This window comes from Equus asinus, chromosome 7, assembly GCF_041296235.1.
Source record: "Equus asinus isolate D_3611 breed Donkey chromosome 7, EquAss-T2T_v2, whole genome shotgun sequence".
Lineage (NCBI taxonomy): Eukaryota > Metazoa > Chordata > Mammalia > Perissodactyla > Equidae > Equus > Equus asinus.
This window is the reverse complement of record NC_091796.1, coordinates 85167450-85193876: the sequence shown is the minus strand read 5'-3', so window position 1 is coordinate 85193876 and position 26427 is coordinate 85167450. Positions and strand designations below refer to the sequence as shown.

Sequence of the window (26427 nt, the reverse complement as noted above, 5' to 3'; positions counted from 1 at the left end):
GGACCCGAGACTCTGCGGGCCAAGGAGGCAGAGGAGACGGTGGAAAGGCAGAGGGGTGTGGCCTGCAGCCCTTGTTCTGGGCCAACTGGGAGGGTGGGCTGGTGGGTCCCAGGAAGCCCCCTGGCAGGAGTCTGAGAGGCGTGTGTGGGTAAGCACCCAGGCTTTCCTGTTAGACAAGTCTGGGTTTGAATCCTCCTGCTCTCTGGCCCTGGGCAAGTCATACGACTGTGAGGAGCTCGTTTCTCCACGTGTGGAACGGGGATAACTCATCTCATAGGACAGTAGCAAAGATGGTCACATACTGACATAACGCATGAATTGGGCTCGGCAGACTGCAGACTCAGTACATCATGACTGCTGTTTCCCTCCACCCAGTAGGGCCTTGGGGGCGTGCCAGGGTGGTGAGCCGGGTGGAATGGGAAGAAGTGGGAAGCCTGGGAAACGGATGACCCAGTCAGCCAGGGCAGTTGCAGGTTCCCAGCCAAGCCCTGCACGTGGGCTGGGGCTTGGTCAGCAACAATAGAACAATACCTTCCCAGACAGCCCAGCCCATGGCGCGAGCCCTTCCCGCGGCTCCCACCGCTCTGCAGCAGCCGGGCCTTTCCACTCACGCACCCCTGCCCTGGCATCCTGGGGGCTCCGGGACCCACAGCACCCTCTGCTTAGATGGGCAGCAAGGTGCCCCCAAGGTGGAACAGAGGTACTCCTATTGCTACCGTCGGGAGACACAGGTCTTTCTGCCTAGCTGCCTGAGCCTTTGAGTCAACTCATCGCTGCCCCCATTGTTGCTTCTGGAAGATTGAACTTAAAGAACGGAAAGAACCAGAAGGAAATTCAAAGGTTTTTGCATCTCCTACTCCCCTCCTTTCATGGGCTGAGCTGCACCCCACTGGCCATGGCCATGGCAGAGTCAAGGACGGCTGGAGTCCACCCAGCTTTTACCCATAGTTCACTGTGTGACCTTAGGCATCCTCTCTGGGCCTCCTTTCCTTCATTTGCACAATGAGGGGTTTCGACTAGATCATCTCTAAAGTCTAGCCATGACGTCTGAATGACTGCCCTCATCGATTCTTTCATCCATGAGTTCATTCATTCTCAGCACCTCTCACTTCCAAACACGGTGCATTTTCTGTCGGGTTGCTCATTGTCCGTCTCCCTCCGCGCCAGCCCCAAGAGGGCAGGGATTTTGTCTGCTTAGTTCACTTCTGTCTCCCTGCCACCTACAAGAGGGCAGGAACTTGCATCTGACTGTGTCGTGGAAGGGAGCAGAAGACTGCACGCTCAGACAGGGCGACGGGGGAGCCCCATGAGAGCACTGTTTCTAAAGATGTAACAAGGTGAGGAGAACTAACCAGGGATGGCGAAGCAGCCCAGGGCTCATGACAGGGGAGGGGTGGGCCTGAGAGAGTGTGGCCGAGCTGAGCTGTAGGAGAGGACGGTAGGACGGGGGCTGTGGCCTTTGGTAGAGGGAAGCAGCCACTGCCAACCCATGGTCCAGCAGGGAAGGGAGTGGAGGATAAAGACCCGCATCAATTTCTCCTCCCACCTCTACCTCTTGCTGCATCATCCGCTTGGCTGCATCCAACCAGAAGCCAGAGAGCAAGAGAGCTCTGTGACACAGTCCTTAGAGGTCAGGCTCCGGGGCACAGAAAGGGTGGAAAAGGGTGGACCGTGCATCTGGCGGGGGAGATGTGGCACATTCGGCACATCATGCAGTAGGCATCTGCTGAGCACTGGCTGTGCGTCAGAGTGTGTACACTGGAGACAAACACGTGACATGAAAGTCTGTAGAGCAAAGTCTCTGCCCTCCAGGCAGCACCAACAACCTCGGCTGGACCTTGAAGGGCTCTATCTGGGGGTCTCCCATCTATAGCTCATCTGGGGGCAGCAAGTGGATAAATCAGTCTGATTTGCAAAATTACACTGAAAAATGGAAATAAAGGAGAGCTATTGAGAGGAGGCTGGGGTGAGGCGAGGGGCCGTGTCGGCGGAGGGTCTGGAGGGTCTGGAGGGTCTGGAGGGTCTGGCTGATGGGAACTGGTTGCAGAACCATCAACCAGCCCTCAGGAAGGTGACCTTGAACTTGTGGTCCAGGCTTCAGAGTTTATGGGTTCACATTCCGCTCCTTCACTCATTTGCTGTGTAATCTTGGGCCTGTTCCTTGATACCCCGATTCTGTCTCATCTCTAAATATGGAGGGGTAAATAGGACATAGGAATTTTGTGAGGATTAAACAAGAATCTGTGCGAAGGGTTTGGCACGGTGTCTGGGCACATGGCGAACACTATTATTATAATCAGAGACCAGGCCCCCCCATTCCATTTCTCACCAAGGAGGGATCTCCACCCCCTCTCCGGCTCCATTTAGTTCCGAATGTTTTAGTCATTCTATGCCTGGCGTTCTGCCAAGGCTCTGACAAAGACAGGGTTTCTGCTCATTCATCCTAATGCAAGTTCCTGCGTTTATGATAATAGGGAAAAAATGTATGAAAGGGCTCGCTGCCTGTGGAGGGGAAATCTGCTTAGAATTGAAAATCTGAGTCCTTCCTTGGCCCAGCTCTCCCTCCCGGCGCTTTGGCAAAGGCTGCAGGAGGGAGGGCGGCTGGGAGGAAGAGGAGGGGGAGGAAGGGGTGGGGGAGGAAGAGCTGGCCAAAGAGGACAGAAGGGCGGTGGGGGGCAGGGGCGAGGCCCTGGCTCGCCTGGGTGAACCGGCTTCGGGGTGGCTGGGCAAGCCTGCCAAAAAGGCAGAGTGAAAAGGCCAGGCCCCGTGTGGCGCTGCCCGCGGTTGCCATGGCGACACCAGCTGCTGCCTGCGCCCGGCGGCGCTTGCTGGCTCTTTCCGCGGGGCCTCGTCTGCCACCACATGGTTACCCAGCTTGCTGAGGAGGAAAAATCTGACGGGTCGCCTTGGCCCAGCGTGTCACCAGCCAGGGCCACCGTGTTCTAGGCACCGTGCTGTGCTCTGCAGGGGCACAGGGTCCAGGGAGGCGCGCTGGAACCTCTGGAACCACACGCTACATCCAGTCCAGCGTGGAGGGAGGGGCTGCCAGGAGGCCAGACAGGCCTGGCCTCGGATGGGACAGGTTGTCGGAGGCCTGTGGGCCTTTGGGGGGTATTGGCGAGACGAGATTGCTTTGTTAAAGATGGCTGTGCCTACAGAGGGCCAGTGGAGGGTGGATGAGGTGGTGGGACCGAGGGGCTAGGGGGAGGGTTAGGCAGCAGGCCAGGAGAGGGACAATGGGCTGACCCAGGGCACCGGTAGGAGGTGGGGAGGAGATCAACGCTATTAAAGAGGTAGAAGTGACTGCATCTGGTGCTTTGTTGGAAGAAGCTGGCGCACTGGAGGCGTCTAAGACGCCTCCCAGGGCAGCAGGTAGGTGGCGCTGTGCTCCCCAAGGCAGAAAATAGCGACTTGACCGTCTGAGAAGAGGACTCCCCTGTACCATTCTTGTCCAGCTTCTCCCCAGCCCAGAGCCTACCACGGACTTGGATCATGGTGGGGATGCCCAAGTTTGATGAATGAATAAGTGAAAAGGGGAGAGATAAGAAAGCGTGTGAAACAAATAAGAGAGAGAGCTGTGCTCTACCCAAATACATACCATCCCCTAGAAGAACCCCACCGAGGAGGCCCTTGCCAGACAAAGCCACTCGCAGACATGCCTCTTACTGAACTTTGCCACCTAGAAGCATGATTGTTTTGTTTTTTCGGTCATCTTAGCATCTAAATCGGGTATCACAAATTTACCGCAGTTCTATTTTGCTTTTACTCACTGCAGAGTTCCTTTGACAAACCTGTTAACTGCACCATAAAACACATGTACCCGTGAGGGTGTGGGTTTGCAGGCGCCCCCTCCTTTGAAGTCAGTGGATCCACCGGATGGGTATTTAATGCGGAGAATGCGGAAGTGCTGACCTCATGCAGGAATCTGCAGCTCTCCTCTATGGGGCTGACTGCCCGGGGCTTCTCAAGGGCTCAGTGGACCCAGAGCTTCACAGGGACTCAGCTGCCTGTGTCATTTCTCTGGGGAACTAGTCGGCCAAGGGTACCCTTCACTGGCTCCTTCCACCTTCCTTCCAGAACATCTTGATACCTGGTGATAAGATGGAGGTGGGGGTGAGGGGAGCTGGTGCAGGTGGAGGCCTGCCCTGTGCTCACGATCCACAGACCGCCCCCCACCTCCTTCTCTAAAGACCACCTCACTCGAACTCTGCTCCCAAGACCCAGCTTTAGTTTTGGCCGCACCCTTTCCACCAGCTGTAGCTGTTTTGTTGTTTCCTTGTTTATGATCCAATGTTAGTTGTGCGCGTGTAAGGTCCTTGAAGTGGGGAATTCGGCCGTATTGTTCACTACTAAAGTTTCAGTCCCTGGGAGAGTTTCTGGCTATCGAGAAGCACTGGGTTTTTGCTAAAGGAATTAATAGGTGAATGAGCGAGCAGATAAACCTTGAGAACTGGTCAGTTTTTCTTAAATGCATCCCTCCTCTGATGGGGTTCAGGAGGCCTGGGGGTGGTTCTCATGTCCATCTCTCTCTCCAGCCCCGAGGAGGGCTGGATTCCATATACCCGTGTAGATGGGACAAGGGCAAGAGTGTTATTTATCATCCGACAAATATTCCCTGTGGTGCCAGGCCCAGTGTGGGACGCAACAGGTACAGCAGCGGGCAAGACAAACTGGGTCCCCATTGTCATGGAGCTTACCTGTTAGTGTAGTAGACGACAGTAACATAAATGAATAGAATGAGTGAGTAAATACACGATAAGTGATATACATGAAATGAAAACAAAGGCCTATAACAGACAGTAAAAAAAGGAATCTAATTTCGATAGGGCAGTCAGGGGAGGCCTTTCTGAGAAAGTGACATTCTAGCTGAAGCCTGAAGGTTGAGAAGGAGCCAGGCATGTAAAGAGCTCATGGAATGATGCTCCAGGGAGAAGGACCAGCAAGTGCAAAGGCCCTGAGGCAGAGAAAAGCTTGGCATGCTCCTGGGAGGTCAGTGATCAGGGAGGTGGGGCAGAACCCTGTGTTGAAGGGCCTTGTAGCCCATGGTGAGAAGTTTGTTTTTGATTCGAAGTGCTTTGACAACCATCGTAAGATCTCCATGGGTGAATGACAGGATCTGACCCATGACCTCGCTTTTGGGTGGAGAGTGAATTGGAGGTGGGGTGGAAAGCAGGATCCGGAAGTAGAGGGCACAGTTAGGAGGTGGGAGGTAAGGGGCACTTACGCAGGTTAGGGTGGTGGCCATAAGGATGGAGAACTGTGGGTGGAAATGAGGCCTGGCTGGGGGTGGGGCTGAGAGACCTGAGCACGGGTTGGGGTGGGGAGGCAGTGGGGCGAGTCTCTGGGCCGCCCAGGTTTCTGGCCTGAGGAATCCAATAAACCTGGTAAACAATGCGATGTCCAGCCGCTGTCCAAGACAGACCTGGTATTTATTGGCCAAGTGAGGACCTTTCCTCCAGAGCCTGCAGGGCTGGCCCGTAAAGGGTTCCTCTCCTGCTCATTAAATGAAGAGCCCTGTGTGAATGGCGCCCCTCCTGCAGGGGTCTTTGGGACGTGATGTCCCAGGAGCAGAGCTTGGGAGGCATTACTGTCCACCAGGGCAGCATGGTTTTCAATCATCTGGTTCCTTCCGTGGCTGTCCTCCAATTCTCGTATTGGAAAGTGCACCTGGACCCAGTCGTCCACAAGACAGGGCTCTGCCTTTGAAAGGCCTTCCTGCAGAAAGGGCCCACGAGGGCAGAACCAGGTGATGACAGGCACAGGTATGGAGGGCCCAGCTCAACACAAGGAAGAGCTTGCTAATCATCAGAGCTTTCTCACAGAGATGAGCCTCCCATCACTAGATGTATTCAAGCAGAGGCTGGCAGGAGGCTGGGGCATCCCCGACCTGGGAGCCAGTGGACATAGAGACTGAACTCCTGTGGTTGTGAAGACCCCATCCTCGGCTTCCCTGCCTCTCAGGAGGACAGCAGCGGCCTCCCATGGCCTGCACAAAAACCCCTCTGCTGGCCGGCTGAAGACAGCGGCTCAGTCACAGCTAAGCCTGCCCTGCTTGCTCTGGGTTTAACAGCCTGTTTCCTCCCACCCATGGCCAGGGGAAGAGCAAACCCCGGCGTGGGCGGGGCAGCGAGGCGGATGCTGCGCAGGCCTGTCCAAGGGCTCTCGGCTTTTCAGGAAAGGGCGTCCTCCAGTCTGTGGGGCTGCTGGAGCCGGCTGAGCTCCCCGACACTCCTCCACTCGCAGGCTGGCCTCTTGTAGGGACTCCTCGAGGGCGTCCTGGGTGTGAGGAAGGGCTCTCCTGACCAAGCCATCCGGGCAGCCCCAGCTCCTGCCCCTCCTCCCCGCAGCCTCAGCAGAAGAGCAGCAGTGCCCCTAGATGGAGAGAAATCGCCACCTGGGAGTCTTCGGGGACAGGGGCCCACAGAGGCCAAGACACAGGCTGCTTGGCCCCGGCTGTGGCTGCTTCCAGAAGGCATTGAACTCTGGCAGGCAAGATTGCTTTGCTCCAGAGCTGGTCTCAGCTGCTGCAGTGACCCCCCCAACCCCACCCCAACCCAGGTGCTGGCCGGGGGAGAGCTGGCCTCTAGTGCAACTCTGGGACCGGAGAACCCAGCCCCTAGGGGAGGCAGCCCCGGGTGATGGGGCCGCCACTCCTATCTGGGGGACCTCTGATGACTTTAGTTCTTACTTTGCAGCTCTGGAAAATAGGGATATAAGAATACCTACTTCCTGTGAGGATGGAATGGAATGAGATGATGGACAGGACAGGCCTAGCACAGTCCTAACACATAGTAGGTGCTTGATACTGAGTTTTCTCCTGGAATTGTCTTTTTCCTCCGTGCTCCCACTCCCTTATCATCTGTAGGAGTAGAACTGCTCCCCAGTGAGGGAGGTGTGCCTGTCGGGAGAACAAGATCCTTCTTGGTGTGAAGGAGCCCTGCCTTTGCTGATAAGACTGCAAAATTCTATTTTGTCCAAAAAAATAATAATAGAGAAGGCAGGAGGGAGGGTCAGCGGTTGAGCTGTGGGCCCACTGGAGCTGCCCAGAGGGTGCCATGGAGCGGGAGGGCCTGGGGGGGGTGGGCTCCCTACCTCCCTTGGCTGTGGCCCCACCCCTGGACACAGGGTCTGGGAAGGGGACCCTGGGTGTGGATTCGCATTCCAGACTTCCCGGATTAGAGGCCCAGTTGAGAGCTGGGGGTGGGGAGGGGGGCTGGGATGGGGGGGGTCACCCTTGGGTGTGGGGTGGGGTGAGGAGGGGCTGGAGGCTGGCTTGCTCTTCCAGCCAGCTGACCCTGTTATTTTTAGCTCTGGAATGCTCCTCCCAAGCCCCCTTCAGTTCTGTTTATCCTGCTTTTGTGTCCCCATTCCTCTCCAGGAAACTCTGCTTCTGGAGAGGATAAGTGAGGGGAGGGAGAGGAGATTAGGGGTGCCAGGAAGAAGGGGAGAAATTGGCTGGGAGCTGCTGCCTTCCCCACCCCCACTCTAGCTGGGCGGAGGTTGCATTTCCTGGGTTTGGGGCCACTGATGAGACCTCCACTGTGCTTGTCAGCACTCCTGCCCCAGCCCAGGCCTTGGGTAGCCCCATCCTCTTGCCTTCCCTTTACTGACCTCAGGTGAGGTCGCACCTAGGATGAGGTGGGCAGGAATGGTCAGTTTCAGGGCTGACTCTTGTTTCAGGGGTGTATCACTCACTGGCTCGTCTCTCTTCCCCCCGCCCCTAAAATGCAGGGTTGCTGGTCTGCACTGATGCTGGGGAGTGGGGACACCTTTAGTGCCAGGCCAGCCTGCTGGCTGCCTGAGGAGGGGAGCTTCCAGACTACGCACCTCCTGCCAGCCTCCTAGTCGCAGACCCCAGACGTCAGGGCAGGTAGAGGGGAGGGGTAGCAGCTGGAGGTGGGGAGGAGGGAGAGAAGAGGGGAGTGGAATCCTGAAGCTTATGGTGATGGCTTCCTATCTAAGGTGGGCGTGCTGTCTCTTCTGGTCCTTTCCTTTAAGCCTTCCAGTAGGAAAAGCCCATGAGCCCCCGTGGAGGTCCTGGGCATCGCCTGGAGGTGGCACTCAGGGAGAGAGGCCTCAGTGGTCAGCAGTGAGCCTTCGTAGTCCTGGTGCTGAGGAGTGTCAGGAACATTCTGGCCACTGGCTACGGTCAGTGAGTCAGTCAACAAATGGCTACGCTCTGGGCCTAGCAGCAGCCTTGGAGAAGCATCTGTAGAAGTAGGGGTGAGCATGTCCCGGCCAGTCCTGGGCAAAGGCGGTTGGGGGGGGGGGCGGCCATCTAGGGCAACCACTGTCCCCTGGGCATGGGACTAATACCACTTAGGGGCGGAGAAGAGGCAGCTGCCTTATCCCAGGAAAGGCACTGACCTTTAGAGCAGGAGACAGAAATAGCCCAGGAAAGGACAGAACCCATGAGGGAGAGGTGTCCAGGCTGGGCAGGGGCAGGCCCAGACAGGAGGAGCGAGAAGGGTCCTGCCAGCACCAACAGCACCAGACACTATGTCGGGCAGTTTTCAGGCTTTCTCTCACTTATTTCCCACCTGCAGCCTGTGGGGTATGTATTAACATCCCCATTTCACGGATGAAGAAACTGAGGCTCAAACAGGCATGGCCAAGCTTGTAATCTGCTGAGCTGGGTCTGAGCAGGTCTAGCTGGTCTGACAGCCCACTCCCCACCGTGCCTGCATCCCCCCTCCTCAGCTGCCATCATGGGGCGGGGCTGGGGGCTTTCAGCTGAACCTGTTGGCATGGCTGGCCCAATGTAGGAGAAGAGGAAAACCTCTCAGTGAGGCCTGGAGACCCCGAAAGGTGAACCTCAACTACTTCTGTTTATTAAATGACCCCAGGGCCCCAGCACCTTGCAGCCTGTGACCAACTTCCCCTCCTTGCTCACAGAAAGAGGGAGGGTCATCAGCTGTTTTCCAGCTACTTCCCCCAAACTGTGCCGGGCTCAGGGCGGGGGAGAGCCCCAGGAAACCCCTCCCCTGCGGCAGTGGCAAGGACAAGCTTGGGGGAAAAGCCCTAACTCAAGCCGAGGTCTGGGAAGACGAGAATAACAGGCTCAAAATACCACCGACTGGCTGGCTGGCTCCCCCAGTCTCCCTCCCCACTGACAGCTTCCCGGCCTAGGCAGCTCCCAGCTGTTCCTGCTTATCTGAAGCCAGGGAGGCTGGTTGCCTGGATACCAGTGCTTCTGATTTGCAGTTGGGTCCTTCTGGGGCAGGCGAGCTACCAGTCCCCAGCCAGCTGGGCGTGGCATCCCCACGCCTTCCTAGACCAGATCTTGGAAAGGTGGCAAGGGAGGACCGGGGGCAGCCTGGGGCACGCCTATGAAAAGACCCCCTTGCCAGGAGTTGGCTCAAAGGGGTGCTTTGGAGCCCCAGAATCTGGGCCCTGGTATCTGCTGGCTGGGTAACTTCGGTTACATTAACTTCTCTGAGCCTGTTTCTTTATCTATGAAGAGGGATATATGTGCCCTGCCTCAGAGAGTTGCTTAAGGGTAAATGTGATAATTACTCAAGTGTTTGGAGCACAGTTACTTGATGATACTGACCCTCTGCCCCACCTACCATGACTGGGCCCCTCTGGACCCTGCTGTCTGTGCCTGTGTCCTCCAGGGAAGCCACGTGGAGCAGACAGCTGGGACCCTCGGAGGAGGTGGCACTTCTCCTGCCTCCTTGCTCCAGGAGGGCCTGCCACACCTGCCTGGTGCCCCAGTGCTGCGCTGGGGCTGGGGAGGCGGGTCCAGGGATGGATTAGGGAAGACTGGACAAGAACAGGTACAGGGAGTGAGGCAAACCCAGCCCAGCAGAGTGAGCAGCCCATCCCGGGGTGGCCTTTCCCTAGCCCTGGGGGTAGGGGCAGGAACAGGACCAAGAGGACCTGTTCTTCTGGTCTCCTCAGGCCCAGTGGTCCCCAAGGGACCTTCTTCATTTGGAAGGCAGCCCCCAGGGCTGTGGGCGGGAGGGGACACCTGAGTCCACTCTGCAGAAAGGGCTTCTCAAGCTCATCTCTCAGCCCTCCCCAACCCTCTGCAGGGCCAGGGCCACGGAGCAGGCAGCTGGTCTGGATGAGACGCAGCAGATGCCTAAAGGGTCCCAGTGACCCCACAGGGCATGTGTGGCCATCACAGAACCTCTTCTTGACCCTCTTGACTTAAGAGACGGGCAGAGAAGAAAAGGGATGGTGGCAGGGACAGGGAGGGGGCAGCATGTCATCAGGGCCTTACTTTTTAGCCTCTGAATGGAGCATGAGATCAGCCTGTGCCTGTCGGTAGCAGAGTCGAGCTCATGAATAATGCAGAGAGGAGGAGCACGGGGCAGCTAGAAAATGGTTACTGTTTCATCAAAGCAGTGAATGGGCCTTGAAAACAAAGCGGAGGGGAGACTGGGGGCAGAAGCGTGAAGGGAGAATTGGGTGCCGACCAGGGGGTGCAGGCTGGGGGACTCGCTGTCCCTCCGTTGGGCCCAGGTCCCGACATGGGCCTCCCCGTGGCGTCTGCAGCAGCCCTGGGCTTGCAGACCAGGCCCGATTGCTGGGCCTACCTCCAGACCCTTGTTTCCAGTCGGTCAGGGCAACAGGAGGCAGTGGCCACTGTCACTACCTTCCCAGAGGGGCCGGCGCTGCTGAGCAGGTGGGAGGAAGGTTGGAGAGGAATTTTCTCAGGGAAACTGGGCGAGATCCAGGGATGTCCCAGGTGGGAGGCACTTCCAGCTGCTTGGGAATCTGGGGACTTCTAAAGGAGGGGTGTTGCCGAAGAGTCAAAAGAAGAAAGTAAACCCCAGCAGGAGGGATCTCGAGCAGGTCTGGCTGGGAAGTCCCCCACCTTTCTTCATGCGCAGAGAGCCATCTTGCCCCGGAGGCCTCAAAGGTGCACCTCTGGACTTTTCTTTCTGAGTTCAGGGGGAGCCTTGGGAGGACTGTAACAGGACAGAGATGAGATCAGATTTGAGTGTGAGCGAATTCACTCAGGCTGCTAGGGAGAGACTGCAGCGAGGCCAGGAAATCTGGAAAGATCGATATCATTGCTGTATCCTGTCTTGTCATGTGAGAGCAACAGACCTTTATTCTGTACTCGCCTCTGCTTCCAGACGCGGTGGCCACCCTGTGATCTGGGAAAGAGGGAATGCAGGGGCGCATTAAGGGACTGTCACAGCAGTCCAGTGCCAGAGGCTGTGCGGCAGAGGGCCTGGGAGGCAGCTGAGGGTGGGAACCGTGTTCCGAAGGTAGAGATGACCACTCTTGGTGACTAGCTCGATGTGGGTGGGTGAGAACGGCATCAAAGGAGACTCCCTGGTTTCTGGCTCAGGTAACTGGGTGCTGGGTGGATGGGGGTGCCTTTTATCTAGAAGAGAACACTGAAGCTTTGGAGCTGGCAGGTGGAAGGAAGATGCTGAGTTTGAGATCCCTGTGGGATGACCAGCTGGCAATTGGAAATCAGGTCCGGAGCTTGAGGCTGCACCTTCCTGCGGCGCTGGGCCCTGTGAGGGCAGACAGGTGGCTCTGCTCCTGCCTCCCCCAGCCCACAAGGAAAAGGGGCCAGGCAGGGCTCTGCTGAAGCCCTTCCCGCAGGGCCTGGGGCTGTGGGCAATGCTGTCACCCAGCGCCCCTCTCTGCCAGGAGGGGACCCTCTGTCACCTTTGCTCCTCGACCTCTGACGCCCAGGGCACGAGAGGCCTTTCTTCTCTCTGTCTGCAGTGGGCCGTGGAGCAGCCTCAGGAGGCTCTGTCCCACGGGCAACACCACAGGAGAATGGCTGCCTCCTCCCACACCCCCTTCTCTGCCAGCAAAAAGCCCCAAGGGTCTCGGGTGCCCTGCCAGCACCGAGGGGAACCCTGGGGTGTTACCCTGGGGTGATGGGGGCTGAGCACAAGCCGTTCTCTCAGGGCGAGTGTTTATTGCTCTCTGTTGCCTCCCAGCCCCCAGGGGCTTTCTGGCCGCGCACCCTCTGGCACCCAACTCCACACAACTGCACCACGGAACGGGTTTCCCACAAACGCATCCCCAAAAGGCATGTGCATGAATGCAATTACAGGAGCAACAGCAGCCTGGAGAGAGGGACAGCCCTGTGGTGACCCCAGCGAGGGAAGAAAGGAAACAAGTTCAGTGGAGATTAGCAGGGTGAGGAGAAAGCAGGCTGTTTGGAGAGGCCCAGAAGGCAGGAGAAGGCCGCAGGGCAGCAGGGACTTGGAAGGGAGGTGGCTCTGGGGCTGGCAGGAGACAGAGGGTCCCAGGGACCTGGTGAAGACAGGTAGGTGTTAAGTTGAATGGGAAATAGAGAAATACGGATCACAGGAATCTCTGCAGGGTGTAGACAATAAAGTGTCATTTATTCAGCCATGCTTCATTCGTGTCCACACCTGCTGGGCTCCAAGGAATGTTCTGAAGATGCAGAGAGAGGACACAGTCCTGGTCCTGGAGTAGCTCACAGCTGTGAGGGACGGAGACAGGGCAGGGCCCCAGAAGACAGAGCCCTGACCCAGGCTGGGAGGTTGTGGGGGTGGGGGGCCAGTGTCCTGGAGGTGGTGGACCCAGCTGACTCTGTCTTGAGGAAGAGAGAGCCGTTGTCCTGGGAGAGGAGGAGCAGGGAGTTCCGGGAGAGGAGTGCTGTGCAAAGGCCGAGGGGCGGGGAGAGCTACGGTTGGGTCACGGGGAGACTGGAGAACGGTTTGCATGTTTGTGTGTGTGTACACGTGTGTATGTGTGTGTACCTGCACGCAGAGGAGAGCAAGAAATGAGATAAGGCTGCGCAAGTAGGTAAGAGCCACCTTGCCAGAGGTCCTGTGTTCTCTGCTGCAAATTTTTGGACCTTAACTTGAACGCAGTGGGACACGTTTAGACGACACGGAGTGATATGGTAAGATCTGAGGACAGACTGGGATGCTGGAGACGGAGCTGGGAAGCGGCTGGTTAGGAAGCCGTTGCAGTAATCCGTGCTTGAAACCGTGAAGGCTTGAAATGCTACTTGACACGTCTAGGGCTTTGTCCCAGCCAGATATTGTTCTTCTCTTGACAAAGAGTGACTCACTTCATCATCACAACAATCCATAAGGAGGTACCACAGTTATCCCCACTTTGCAGGCCAGGCAACTGAGGCCCAGAGGAGCGAAGGGACATTCTTGAGTCCCCACATCTAAGCAGGGAAGCCAGGACCCGGTCTGGCCCCAGAGTCTGTGCTGAACTGAAAGCCCTGGCTGTCAGGATGGCAGAGACAGGACAGACTGGCAGGATGTCAAGGAGGAAGAAGCAGGCTAATGTGAAAGGGGGTATGGGAGAGAAAGAAATCGAAGATGAGGGTGACGGAGTATACTGGGTCAAATAATGTCCCCCCGAAATTCATGTTTACCAGGAACCTGTCAATGTGACCTTATTTGGAAATAGGGTCTTTGCAGATGTAATCAAGTCAAGATGAGGTCATACTGGAGTAGGGTGGGCCCTAAGTCCAAAGACTCGTATCCTTATAAGAAGAAGGAAATGTGGGCACAGGCCAAAGACTCGTATCCTTATAAGAAGAAGGAAATGTGGGCACAGGCACAGAGAGGCACACAGGGGGATGGCCGTGGGACGATGGAGGCAGAGATTGGGGTAATCAGCCTACAAGACAAGGGGCGCCAAGGGTTGCTGGCAGACGTCAGGAGCTGGCAGAGGCAAGGAAGCCTTCTTTCCTAGAACCTGCAGAGGGAGTGGGGCCCTCTGATGCCTTGATATCAGGCTGCTCACCTCCAGAACTGCGAGAGAATGAACGTCTGTTGTTTTCAACCACCCCCACTTTGTAGTAATTTGTTAAGGCAGCTTAAGGACGCTCATACACTCTCCCCACTTCAAAGCAAGCCAGCCTCAGAGAGAAGGACAGTAGCGTTTCTAACTTGGTCAGGGAACGTTCAAAACACAGCAGGAAAAGGCAGGCACGATCCTATAGGTGGGCCTGAAAAGAAGAATGTTGAGCTGGTCCGGGAGGCCCTCAAAAAGGACATTCTGGCCGTGTAATCGTGAAAGGGCTTGATGAGAAGGAGAAGGGGAGGAGCCTAAGAGATGAAGTGCCTCATCGCAGAGCTGGCAGCTGATTTCAGACTGGAGAAGGACACATTCAAAGCTGGAGGAAGGGCACAGAACCAAGGGCAAGAAGAAAGGAACCATGGAGACGGCAAGAATAGAACCCGGCCCGCTGGGTCCCACGGGGAGCTGCGGCTCGCAGAAAGGGCCAAGAGCAAAACAAGTTTTTGGAAGGTGGGGGAAGGGAAAGTAGGAAGTTTTTAAAGTTTTGCTAGAATCAAGGAGACCTGCTTGGGGCGAGGGCTAATTTATTGTTCATGGATGATAGATGTACCCAGATACTATTTGTCATTGATCTTCTCTGTAAAGATAATGGAATGAGAAGCAAAATAATTCTTCTTCTTCTTCTTCTTTTTTTGATGGGAAGGGTAGCACAAATATTAGCAAGTGAGAATTAAAACCCAGGATTGGAGGGATGAGGTCCCTGGAAGGGGATGAGATCCTTGTCTCAGGATGCATTCAAGGCACAGAGGATGGAGGAACCTCTCATCAGGGGTGTTGGAGAGGTGGTCCCTCTAAGACGTCATAGTGGACACTACCCATTACTCATTGCCAGGCCCTCTGACCCTTGATTCCCCTCCACCATAGGGAAGAGACGAAGCCAGATGGTACCCTGGAGGCACTCGTGCTTTGCTTTGGTGAGGAGGCAGTAGAAACACAGCATCACTTCAGGGCGTCCGCTCAGACTGGGTGGTACCGGGCAAATGAGAACCTTGTGATGTGGTGGTTTTCTTGCTGTGAGGGTTTTGTGACCTTAAAAGTACAAACCTAACTTTTCAACTTTTTTTGTTATCAAGCACTGAATGCAGCACCCCGTCACCAAATCTCCTGACCCCGCCCTACCTCCCTTTTCATGCCCACCTACCCATCTTTGGCCTCCCCCTCATCCCTGACCTTCAGCGCCTCCCTGTCTCTTCGCGGTGCCCGGCGGCCTCACTGAGCTAGGCAAGTCCCTCTCCAGGCCGGGTGGCAGTGGCAGTGGTGGTAGGGAGAGTGGTTTCCCTCTTCCTCCTCCTTTCCGCCCCTCCTCTGCCTCTCCTCTTTGTTCTCCTCCCGTCCCTCTCTCTGCTTCACTGGCTGGCAGGATTAGCTGGTTGAGGATGAGCCAGGGCGAGCCCTCTCCCCCTGTCGTCTGTCTGCCCATCAAACGGGGGGATGGGGATGGTGGGAACATTAGCATGATCCCTCAGGCCTCTGCACCCCCGAAATCCGGGATGCTCGGGTTTCCGAGGTGCCTGGGTCCACGCCCCGGTGTGTTGACTGCAGGTAAGCGGAAGGAAACAGAGAAATGCGCCCTTGGCTGAGGACGAGAATGTGCTGGCTTTTTCTTTGACCTTGAGAATGGCTTCTGCCGCCCGCCCTGCCTCTCGGGAGACGGGAAGCTGGAACTCGCCCCTTTGGCACTGTCAGCCGCAGGCAGCTTTCATGTGTTCTCCTGCAGATTGAGCCAAATTCCCAGTCTGAGGCCCGAGAGACGGGATGGAGTGGGGGAGTGGGGAAGGCGACACCTTCGGGGGGGATTGGGCTGAAGTACAAGGAAGGGAGAGGCCTGCCCGGCTGGCTGCCGGTGTGTGTCCCCTCGGCACCGTGGCTGTCACCTCAGTATGCGGCAGATGCCAGAGTCTCGCTCTTGGCCTGCCTTACCTGGACTGACAGGCTTTCTCTCCTGTCCTCCTGATTTAAGATCCCTGGCGCCTCTGTCACGCCACAGTCACCTCACCTCTCTGGGCCCCAGCGTGTGACAAGAGAGGCTGGTCAGATTGTCACGCCTGCTCCAGCGTTTGGGGAGAAACTGGCTCCACTCTCGGGCCTCTTTCAAGTTCTCTTCCCCTTTTTCTCTAAGATCAAACAAATAAACATGTCGTTTCTTCTTTTTTATACGTTTAGTACGTGTTCGCTGAGGACAGGAGCAAAAGGCTGTAATAAGAATCACCACCTAAAAAGCCATCACTGTCAACATCCGGGTGTCTATTATTTCCCATCCCCCCCCATACACTGCGGATCCATCAGGGACGAGACAGGCAGGGTTCCTACCCTTGAGGTGCTAATACGTCAGTGGGAAAAATGATCCGTAATCTGAATACCAGCCTCTGACAATCAAGATGTACTCTGCACGTATGTTCCCTCTGCCCTCTGTCCCCATCTCTGTTGCCATGGATTCCCCCACCCAAGATCCTTCCTTTCATTTCGCACATCTACAGTGTGGCACAGAAAAGCATGTGCAATATAAGGTGCCCGGGCACACGTCTGGGTCGGCTTTGTGCTGGTGGCAGCAAAGACAGCCCCCACCCCTGTCAGAGGTAGGATTCCCTTGTCTAGAGCGCTCAAGGCTGCTTGTGCCCCATGTCTTGTATCAGAAAAGCTGCATCCCAGTGTTTGGAAGGAAGGGCCGCTGCAGAAGTGCACCCGGGCAGGGAGAGAGGACCAGTCACACGGGTTGGCCCACGTGGAGACGGCTCAGCCAGGGGCGAGGACCTAATTTGCTGGGGGTGCCTCTTGTTGCCCTTTCTTGCATCCCAAGTGGTGTGAAGGAGGAGGGGTAGTGAGGAGGTGAGGTGATGAGGAAGGAAGGGAAAGTGAGAGGGGAGGGGAGGGAGAGGAAGAGAACCAGCCTCGTTTCCATAGCAACCACACATGTGAGCCAGCTGCTGTCTCCATGGAAACAAGGAGAGCCTGCTCAGAGGCTGCACTGTCTCAGGGGAGACACAATTTTTGACAAAAAATACCCTTTGATAAAAATAAAGAAAGAATAATGAAAGCCACCCTCTCTGGGATTCAGGGGCACTGCTGAGTGAGGTGACAACGGAGAGGAGGGGCTGGGCTGTGAGCGAGGAGGCTGTGTGGCCAGCTCTTCTGTCTGCTGCAGAGAATTGCTGAGTCAGTGTTTTAGAGCCATGAGGGGGCCTGGAGATCACCCCCACTCGATGGATGAGGGAGGGAGGCCCAGGGAAGGAGGCGGGAGGCTCGCACTGGCTCCCCGGGCAGGAGGGAGCAGCTCAGGGAGACCCAGGGGCTCTCGGGAGAAGGGGAGTGACGGGCTGGTTCTCTGGGGTAGCTGAGCGCAGTCCGGGGGGTTCTTCATGAGCCAGCGTGTGGAGGTGGAGAAGGAAGAGAGACACAAATGGCCAAGTTCAAGCCCCTTTAGCTGGGTAGCTGGGTAGGTGGGGTAAAAGGAGAGGAGCTCCCTTTACCCCGTCCCTTTACCCCACCCCTCTGTTAAGCTGGCTTCCCAGGGTTTTGGCTGTTTCTCAGGGGACCAAGCACAGAGGAGATGCCAATCAGCTGGAGAGAAACTGTCTGCTGGAGACCTCCAGGGAGCCTCCCAGTCTACAGACAGGAGAGGGGGAAAGGGTGACGGATGCGCGGAGAAGCTGTGCTGTCTTCTCCAGGGATGCCTCACCACCTAAAAGATGAGCGTGGTGCGGGCGGGATAGCAAGGCACATGCACGTCGTCGTCCCCCGCCCCCCCCCCCCCCCCCCCCCCGGGCACCTGGTTCTAGGCTAGAGATTTGGCCAGAAGGAGACACTCTTGGTAGGCGTCAAGTCTAGGGGAGAGCAATCAAGACAAAGATGGTACAAGAAGGTAGGGGCTTAAAAAAAAGTCAGGGTTTTAATCCAAGGGTTTCTGAATGGCAGGGTTGCATGTAGTCTGGCTGGGCCCCTGGCCAGAGACAGGAGGCCCTTGGTGGGCTGTGTCCTCCCATTTCGCCAGGAGCGTCTCTGCTTTTATCTCTTTTCTGTTTTTCCTTTCCCAAAGCACTTTCCCAAATTCCATCCCGTTTGCTCCCCTCTGACAACACGTAGAAGCAGATGTGCCCATCGCCATTGTAAAGATGAAGGCACAGTCTCAGAGAGGTTCAGCTCCTTGCCCCAGATCACACAGCTCACAGCAGCTAAGCAAGAATTCAAACCCTGGCTCCAGAACAGAATGCCAACCCCCTTTCAAAAGAAGGGAAGATGAGGCATAATCAAAGCCCTCTTTCCTGCTCAGGATCTCCCTTGGCCTCTCCTTGAAGAGCCCAGAAGCATGACAAGATGCTGCCCCAGAGCCCACGGCAGTGGCATAGAATGGCGCAAGTCAAGGGCACATTTTAGGGGAGGTGATCTTGCTGCCTCTCTGTCCTGGAGCTCCATCTCCTTTTTCCTTGGGGGCGCTGTGCGACCTCAGCCGGGGGTCTGGAGGTGAAGGTGAACAACAGGGGGCTGGGAGGGCGGGACTCTGCCCTCACCTTCCACGAGGCCTCCTGCCTCCCCTCAGCTGCCCTTCACCGCTCCCTGCTTCAGCTTCCAAGGCAGAGACCACGTGGGTGAGTTGCCATGGAAACTGCGGAGCTCTATTTGAAAGCAGCCAGGAGTAATTGGAGCTGGCGGGGGAAGGGCGCTGCGGCTGGGACGCAGAGGTGGAGCGGCTACACCTGTTCAGGTCCGCCCGGCTCACCTCTTCCCAGCAGAAACCACCGCTTTTAAGGCCTCATCACTCTTGTTCCCATGACACACCGCCTCCCACAGCCCCACTGCCCTCTTCCCTGATGCCCGTTTGTCATCTCAGGCAGCCGGCCTGTCCCCGCAGGCCCTGTCCTGATTCTCCAGAGAAGGAGCGATTCTCTCTGTTATATAACACAGGGTGGCAAAAAACCAAGAGAGATCATTTTTGCCATTCATGGGGCGGGACGGAACCTCGGGGATTATCTGGATTACAGGGTGTGTGTGTGGGAAGGAAGGGGGAGTGTCGGGGACGAGGTGCTCCAGAGATGGGAGCCTGGACCCCGCCCTTTTTCTCCCCACCGTGGTTCCACAGCAAGAATGTGGGCAGGCTGGCCAGGGGCTGAGCACTGACACAGGAGACAGGCAGGCTCTGGGTCTGACCGAGGGTGACGGAGGGGTTTGCATTGGCCTCCATCAGAATTTCCCCATTGCTACACCCTGACCCTCACTGAGCCCTGCTCACACCTGGTTTAGGGGCTGCTCTTGGTCTTGCCTGCTGTCACTCTTGCTGTGTCCGATACCCGCATCCCAGCTGATTGCTGAGGAATTAAGAATTTTGCTTCTCCACGTTGCTGTGTGACTTGGGGCAAATTGCTTAGCCTTGCTGAGCTGCAACTGCTTCTTCTATGAAACAGGGATAAGAAAATAACTGCCTCTTATGTTGCTGGGGATTCAAGGAGACAATGCATTCACAGTGCTTAGCATAGCACTTGCTGTCAACAAAAACAGAAGTGTGATGACTATTATTATCCATCCCGCAACACCCAGAACAAGCCCCATCTCCTCCGCGAAGGCTTCCTTTCTCTCAAGAGGGAGGAACTGGTGCTGAGGAGCAGCCACCACAGGCCAGTGCCATGTGCTTCTCCTGCACAAAAGCCCTGGGAGGGCGGTGCTCTTCATATCATCCCCGTTCCACAGAGGTGGACACTGAGGTGCCGCCAGTCTCTTGCTCAAGGTCATTGGCTAATAGGAAGCAGGGTCAAGATTCAAGGTCAGCCTGTCTGCCTTGCATTTTTTCTCCCACAGCGTGCACTTCATATATGGTGCAACCCTCCCCTAGCCATTGTCCTTCCAGTTCAAAGCAGGTTATTATCATTTTGATCTCTTTCTTGCCTTCTTCTCGCGTGGACTCCATGCACCAGGGCAGAGAGTGAGGGGGTAAGCGGAACAAGGGAGGTCAGGACTCAGATGGTCCCGGCTCCACCCGAGCTGGTGCAGCAGGCAGCTGGAAGCCTGGCAGGGTGTTTGTAGGAAGGAGGGGACCTGGCAGAGCAGGTGGCCAGGTAAGGAGAGGGTTCCAGGTGCCGGTACGAATTGTCTGGACTCCAAGACAAACTCTCCCCAACCCACTCTGATTTTCTGCTCAGCTCTGACCTTGGTCTCTGGACCCCAATCTCCCAGACAAGGGCTGGTGAGGGCTTGATGGATGACCTTGACCTTGCTTTGTCTGTCTAGGGACTCGAAGTGTCTCCTTGAGGTGAAGGGGAGACAGAGAGGTGGGGCAAAGGTGGAAAAGAGAAGGGAGAAACAGAAGGGAAAGAGCAGGAGGGAGGAAATGAGGGGGGCAGGGAAAGAGACCGCTGGAGGAGAGGGTGGAGGGAAGGACTCAGAGCAGGGAGCCGGGAGGAGGCTGCCAAGTGTGATTCTGAGCTCTGAGGAAGAAGAAAGGATGAGAAAGCAAGAAATCAGCTTCAAGGGAAGGATGAAAGGGGGAGGGTACTGAGGTTGGTGGGAGAATGAGAGAAAGAGGAGGATGTGAGAAAGTGAACGAGGGAGAGTGCAAGCTGGGGAGAGGAAATGAAAGGATGGGGAGAGGCCCAGCGGGGAGAGAAAGAGGAACAAAGAGGAAGACTGAGCAGCTGCCCCGGCCTCCCTCCCGCCAAGCGAAGGCCTCGGAGGGCAGCAAGTGCTGAATGAACTGGGAGCCAGCCATGACTCAGTCTCGGCGCTCCTGCCCGCTGCCAAATCCCTTCTGGCTCAGCAGTTTGCATGGGGGAGGGGTCACCATCCTCCACCGTCCACCCCTTGTCTGGTGCAGCATCTTCTCTGAGGCCTTTGTGGCTGGTGCCTGCCCTCAGAGTTCTCTCAGGTGCGCTGTCCTGGACAACCCTTCTAGAACCTTCCAAAGAGGCAGAAAGCAGTGCTGGGGGACTGGGGAGCAGGTGTGCACGCAGCCCAAGGAAGTCCCCCTCCTCTCGCTGCTGAAGCCTGGCCCCTTTCTAAGGAGGAAGTGCCCAGGAACTGGCTCCACCTTAATAAAAGAACTAAAATGTATCGAGAGCTTAGCAGGAGCTCTGCAGGTTGTATGTTTTATCTCATTCAGTCCTCCCAGCATCCTGAGAGGTCTGTACTATTATTGTTTCCATTTTCCAGAAGCAGAATCAGAACTAAGGAGGTCTGGTTATTTGCCCAGTTCGCATGGCTAGTTAGAGGGGGGACCTGGGCTTCCAGCTGGTGAGGACAGAGGTCGTGGTCCTCCTGAGGTTTAAACTCAGGGCAGGGGCTGAGGCTGGAGGGGACAGGTAGGGGATTGGCAGTTCTGAGGAAGCCATGGGGAAGCTAATGGTCTGTGACGGTTTGGGCAGTTCTCGGAAGTCTCTGTGCCTCAGTTTCCCCATCTGACGTGTCTTGCTGTAGGAATGTGCCAGAGGAGGAGATGGCCAGAGGAGTCAGGACAAAAATCAGTGAGGCACTCTTTGAGGATGGTGTCCATTGGCAGGGAGGAATACCTGGGTGTGAGGAAAGACAGCTGTAAGTAGTGTCCCCTCCCACCAGCCTCACCGGCATCTCCAGGGAAGGCCAGATGGGTGGTAATAAGGCCCTGCTTTCATGGGGCTCCCATGAACCTTTCTCTGAAATGCTTTCATATATGGCTGCACACACACACACACACACACACACACACACTATTCTTAGCTTCACAGCCACCTTCCATGGCACGTAAAGTTTGCCTGGCTTCATTTTATAAGGCTGGAGGAAGCCAAGGTCACACAGCTGGCCCCAGGGAGAGGGGATGCCACCTGGATTCGTGGGCAGTGACATAAAGTTTCTGCCCTCAAGGCGCCTTGTGGGCTCTCAGGGAAACTGCAGGCCCTCAGCACCCACTCTGTACCCAGGCCCCCCCACCCCCACCCCATACCTGGGGTCTCCTGTAGACCCTGTGATGCCATTGCTCCCTTTGCATCACCTGGCGGCCTCTCCACGCCCCTCTCCAGCCTGAATGAGGAGCTGTGCCTGCTCCACGCCCACCCCGGGACCCTGGTGGATTCCACTGTCACCTTCAGTGAGGGTCCCCGGTAGAGTGTGGGTTTGGAAAAGGGCTTCCCCACCACCCCCATGGCAGCTCCCCTTCCCCAGGGACCAGGGATGCAGCCGCTCTGGTAGCCTGCAGTTGCCATGGCAACGGCCCTGCTTGGGTTTCCGTGGGGGCGGTGGGGGATGTCGGGGAGGCTGTGTGTTCATTTTCGGCCCCAGGTGAGGGAGGCTCAAGGAGGGGGATGCCATCCTCCTAGGGTGGAGTCAGCCCATCTTCCCAGCTCCCTCTCAGCCCGCTCAGCTGCATCCTAGTGGCAGGGAAGATTGCAAGACAGACAGAGGGACGCTGGCCTGAAGAAAGATGCCCCAGAAGGAAAACTGGAGAGAGAGTGGTGGAGATGGGCATTGGCACAGTTGTCAAAGGAAGAAGGCCCGGATGTGGGGTGGGAGCTGCAGGAAGGAGGGAGCGGAGCCAGGGCAGCAGAGCGGGCACATCGAAGGATCCAGAGCCGCCTAGGGGGAGACCCGGGAAGAGATGGGTCCCTTATTTCTGCCATCCCACCCCCCCGCCGAGGCGGGGGTTCTCCTGCTGTGCTTCCCCAGCCAAGAGAAGGCCCCTCTGCTCCTCCGACATGATCTGTAATTTCCGGCAGACATTTGAGGTCCCTGACATCTGCATAATGTGGGCCAGTCTCTTAGCAACGGGGAACAGCTGTCTGGCATCTCCAAGATTAAACTGTAACTATACACGGTCCTTGCCAGGGGGAGGGGGTGGGGGAAGGGGCTAAACACTGCCTCCTGGCATTTTCAAACTCATTTAGCTTTTATTCATTTCCTGCCTCCAGTAAAGAGGCCAGGGATTCGGGCTGGGCCAGGCTGTTACTGCCCCTGCCACTACCACCACTGCCGCTGTTGCTGCTGCTGAGGCTGCAGATGGCTCTTCACCCAGATCTGTTTGCTTGCGGGAGGGGAGACGGATAGGGACCACACTAGCCTTTTTCGGTTTTATTTTCTTTATTTTTTGTAGGCGCAGGGATCCTGGCACACACAGTGTAGGTGTTGCCCAGGAAGAAAGGCCGGGTGGCCCAGTGGTTAAAGCCCCACCCCCATGGCGGCTCCAGCCTGGTTTAATTCCTTACAGCTCGCTCCGTTGCTAATAGCTGTGTGACCTTGGGCTAAATCCCTTTACCTGTCTACACCTCCATCACCTCATCTGTAAAAGGAGATAATTCTACCGACCCCGAGGGTTGCTGTGAAGATGAAATGAGCATGCACTCAGGCCGTGGAGCCCGATTGATAACTGTGCTTCTCTGTTCCTCTGGTCACCCTCCCACCCCTTCCTCTGTGTTAGCGACCTCAGGCTCTGCCCCTGGAGCAGAGGCAGACACATCTGTTTTCCTGGGAGCCTACACCTTGCCCTCCTGTTCCCTGTAGGACTTCAGCAGAGCTCCGCAGTGCCCAGCGGGGCCCTCTCAGTGTCCTCGTCCCTCGTCCCCTGGCCTGCTTGGGCCTAGGCAGCTCCTGTGTCCTAACCCCTCCGCCACTGGCTCCTGCCATTTGGCTGCAGCTCCTGAACTCGTGAATGCGGTGTTTTGGTTTTGCAGCAAGAAGGAAAAATAAAAGGGCGGGTGTGGGGCGGGACAAGAGGGAAGAGGCAGAGGGAGGAGGAGGGAAAAACCCTTTAGCCGCCTGTGCTGGCCAGTTCCAGGAATGTGTTCTCGGTCATCAGTGCCAAAGCGGTGACCCAGGCGCGGCGGCCAGGCCGGGAGAAGGGAGAGGCCGGCTCCAGGGTGAGAGCTCTCCTCCTCCCACGGCCCCTCTGCTGACTCATCGCCGCTCCAGCTGGCAGAAGCCTTTTCTGGGGATGGCTGTTGCTAAGATTCCTCGGAGATGACTGATTGCTTCTCCTTGAGCTTGGTGAAAACATGTTTGTAGACGGCATGCAAATACACGCATACCCTCCTGTGGGCTCGCACGCCTAGCCCGGACACCTGCACATGCGTGTTTGTGTGCCCAAATGTGTGCATGCACAGTGTGCACAGAGCACCAAAACGTGCTTACTGTTCCCATTGCCTTCGTGACACTCAGGTACTAATCCGTGTACACGGGTGTGGGCCAGCATCAGCTCCCCCAAGAGGGGCGGCGGCCTGCCAGGTTTCCTCAGGCCCTGTAACTCAGGCGGAGGGGAAGCCGCCCATGTCTGGGCCTGCTTTAATCAGACGGAGTTTTCAGGTTGCCTTGAAACATTCTTGGCCTCTGTCCCTCCTGCCCTCCCTCGGTGTCTTGGTTTCTTTCCTTCTGGTGCAATGATCTCATCTTCCCTTCTCCCTCAGCCTGCCATGGTTTTGATGTTTGCTGTTCCAGGCACTCAGCTGGGAGCTGGAATCCTCTAGAGCCGGATTCCTGGCCTGGACCTGACACCCCGAGGAGGCTCCTGGGGAGCCTCAGTTTCTCCTGGAGAGAGGGGACCACTGTGAGGACTTGCGGATGGAAAGCACTGGGCCTTTCTCGGGGCTCTGCTGCTGACGCGAATCCGGGATATGTTTGCTCCTCCTCTGTGCCGGTCCAGAGCCTTGGCTGGGTGGCCTGGTGCTCAGGGCTTAGCATGCAGCCCTGGACGCCCGGCCCCTGGCTGCCAGCGCTGTGTGTGACCTCGGTCACATTGGGCTCTTGCTGCCTTGGTTTCCCCACCCGCTGGGCTGAAATTGGACTCCTTGCCGAGTCTGCCAGGGTTTTCCTGTGACAGGGCTTGGCAGGCGCTTGGTCACCAGGCAAGGTTGTTTGTCACGGGTTCTTGAAGGGGCGGAGGGGTGGGGAGCCGGTGCCAGCACGGAGCCCACGCTCCTTCTCTCGCCAGCTCTGCCGCCGGGCTCAGGCTCGAGTGTGGCTTCTTTACATGGACCCACCCCGGGGGCCAGATCCCGCGAGCGTTCTCCGCTGTGATTCAGCGGCGGTTGCTAAGGAAGGCCTGGTCCCCGGCCTCTAGGGACGAGCTGTGGCCAGCCCGGATTCAGCAGGCTCGGCAAGGCTCACGCTAGCCACAAGAAAAACATTCGTCTGTGCTCAGGGTCCTCAGTCCTAAAATGAAGACAAGGCCGGCTCCACGGTTCCTGCTGGTTTTGACATGCAATGATGTGGGGCGGGGGTGGAAATGCAGAGAGTAAAACAAATGACAAAAATCAAAGTGAGCTGTGTAAAGAGACAACTCTGAGCAGATGTCAACAGCCTAATGTAAGCTCTGGATGCATGAACTCTACTGATGCCTAATTTGTATAGCGCCACGGGAGTCCAGGAAAGAGTAAACAGTCCCAGAGGCCACCAGCCTCCCCACCTGGGAAGCATCAGTCTGTTGCCCAACCCTCCCCACCCAGCCATGCCCCCAACTCCAGCCACAGGACAAAGCCCGCCCTGAGCACCTTGCCTGCCATCCTTACGTTCACCAGGAGGTGGCTGGAGCTTCTGTGAGTTGCCTGCCGCTCAGGTTTGGGAATTACAAGGTAACTCAGTAAAAAAAAGGAAGCCTGTGAGCTGGGCAGTCCAGAGGGGTGAGCTCTGGATCCCAGCAGCGGTCTCGGGGCTGAGGTGGGCTTGCTGGAATCCTGCTGGCCAGCGTGCAAGCAGAGAATAATCATAAGCATGCATTCCCATCCAGCTTTTCCTGCATGCCAGGCACGTTGCTAAACTTGTTGTGTTTATCCATCCATCTCATCTTCACAACAGTCCCATGAGGGAGATGGCGTCATTGTCCCTATTTTCCGGATGGGGAAACTGAGGCGCAGAGATGCTAAGAAGCATGTACTAAGTAGGAGGGCCAGGGTTCCAGCCTTAGTTCTCCGGAGCCCAGCCCTTAACCACTTCCTGTCGTTGTCTTCCACTGATTGTCATGCTCCAGGTTGGCACAGCTGACACCAGGTGCCACCACCTTCCCCACTGTTGTCATAGACAGAAGAGAAAACATGGGTTCCAATATTCCATTTCCAATGCTGCTTCCAGCTCTGACCTCCAGGGAGCTCCCGTATCAGCGAAAAAGCCTGGTGGCCACTTGTATTAACTTGTTCAGTGCTGAGTGACCCCAGGCTTATGATTCAACCCCTTGGACCTTTCCTTCTCCCCTTCTGCACAGTGACAGCCCTGTGGGACCCCTTGGTCCCTCTACTGCTCAACAGGCAACAATTCTCAGAAACTCCTTTCTTCCAGGGCTCCCAAGCACAAAGTTGCAGATGCTACCGACATGCCTGGTCATGCACACACTTGTGCACACACATGTGGTGCAAAATCTTGAACAGAGTCGCAGACACTATGGAAATTGGGCAGAGCTTCGGGAGTCTTGCATGGTGGTTGTATTTTTTATGTTAGGAATGCTCAGGGAGCAGCCGGGGCAAACATTTAACACTTGGGGTCTCACACACTTGCACAGTGGTCAACGGGCTTTCACAGTCAGTGTTGTGTGCAATGCACACGCATGTGTGTTCTTGTTCACACATCTTGTCTTCCTGCCTCGACCTAGGCTGTAACGCCTTGCGGAACGGGATGTTTTCTGGTGTCTCCCTGTATCACCCGGCGTGATGCCGCCTCTAGCAGGTGGTGGGTCTGTATCTGTGCACTGAGGGATAAAGGAAAGACACTGGGGCTGTA

At 56.5% G+C, this 26427-nt stretch overlaps 1 long non-coding RNA gene across 1 annotated transcript in view; it reads left to right on the top strand.

Moving 5' to 3' along the window:
* The first annotated feature begins 546 nt into the window (after positions 1–546).
* The window catches only part of LOC123287181 (uncharacterized), a 51942-nt gene continuing 26061 nt past the window's right edge, over positions 547–26427 (top strand). Inside the window, exon 1 of the long non-coding RNA XR_011504704.1 lies at positions 547–1337. This is a non-coding gene — a long non-coding RNA (uncharacterized lncRNA). The remainder of the gene's footprint in view (positions 1338–26427) is intronic.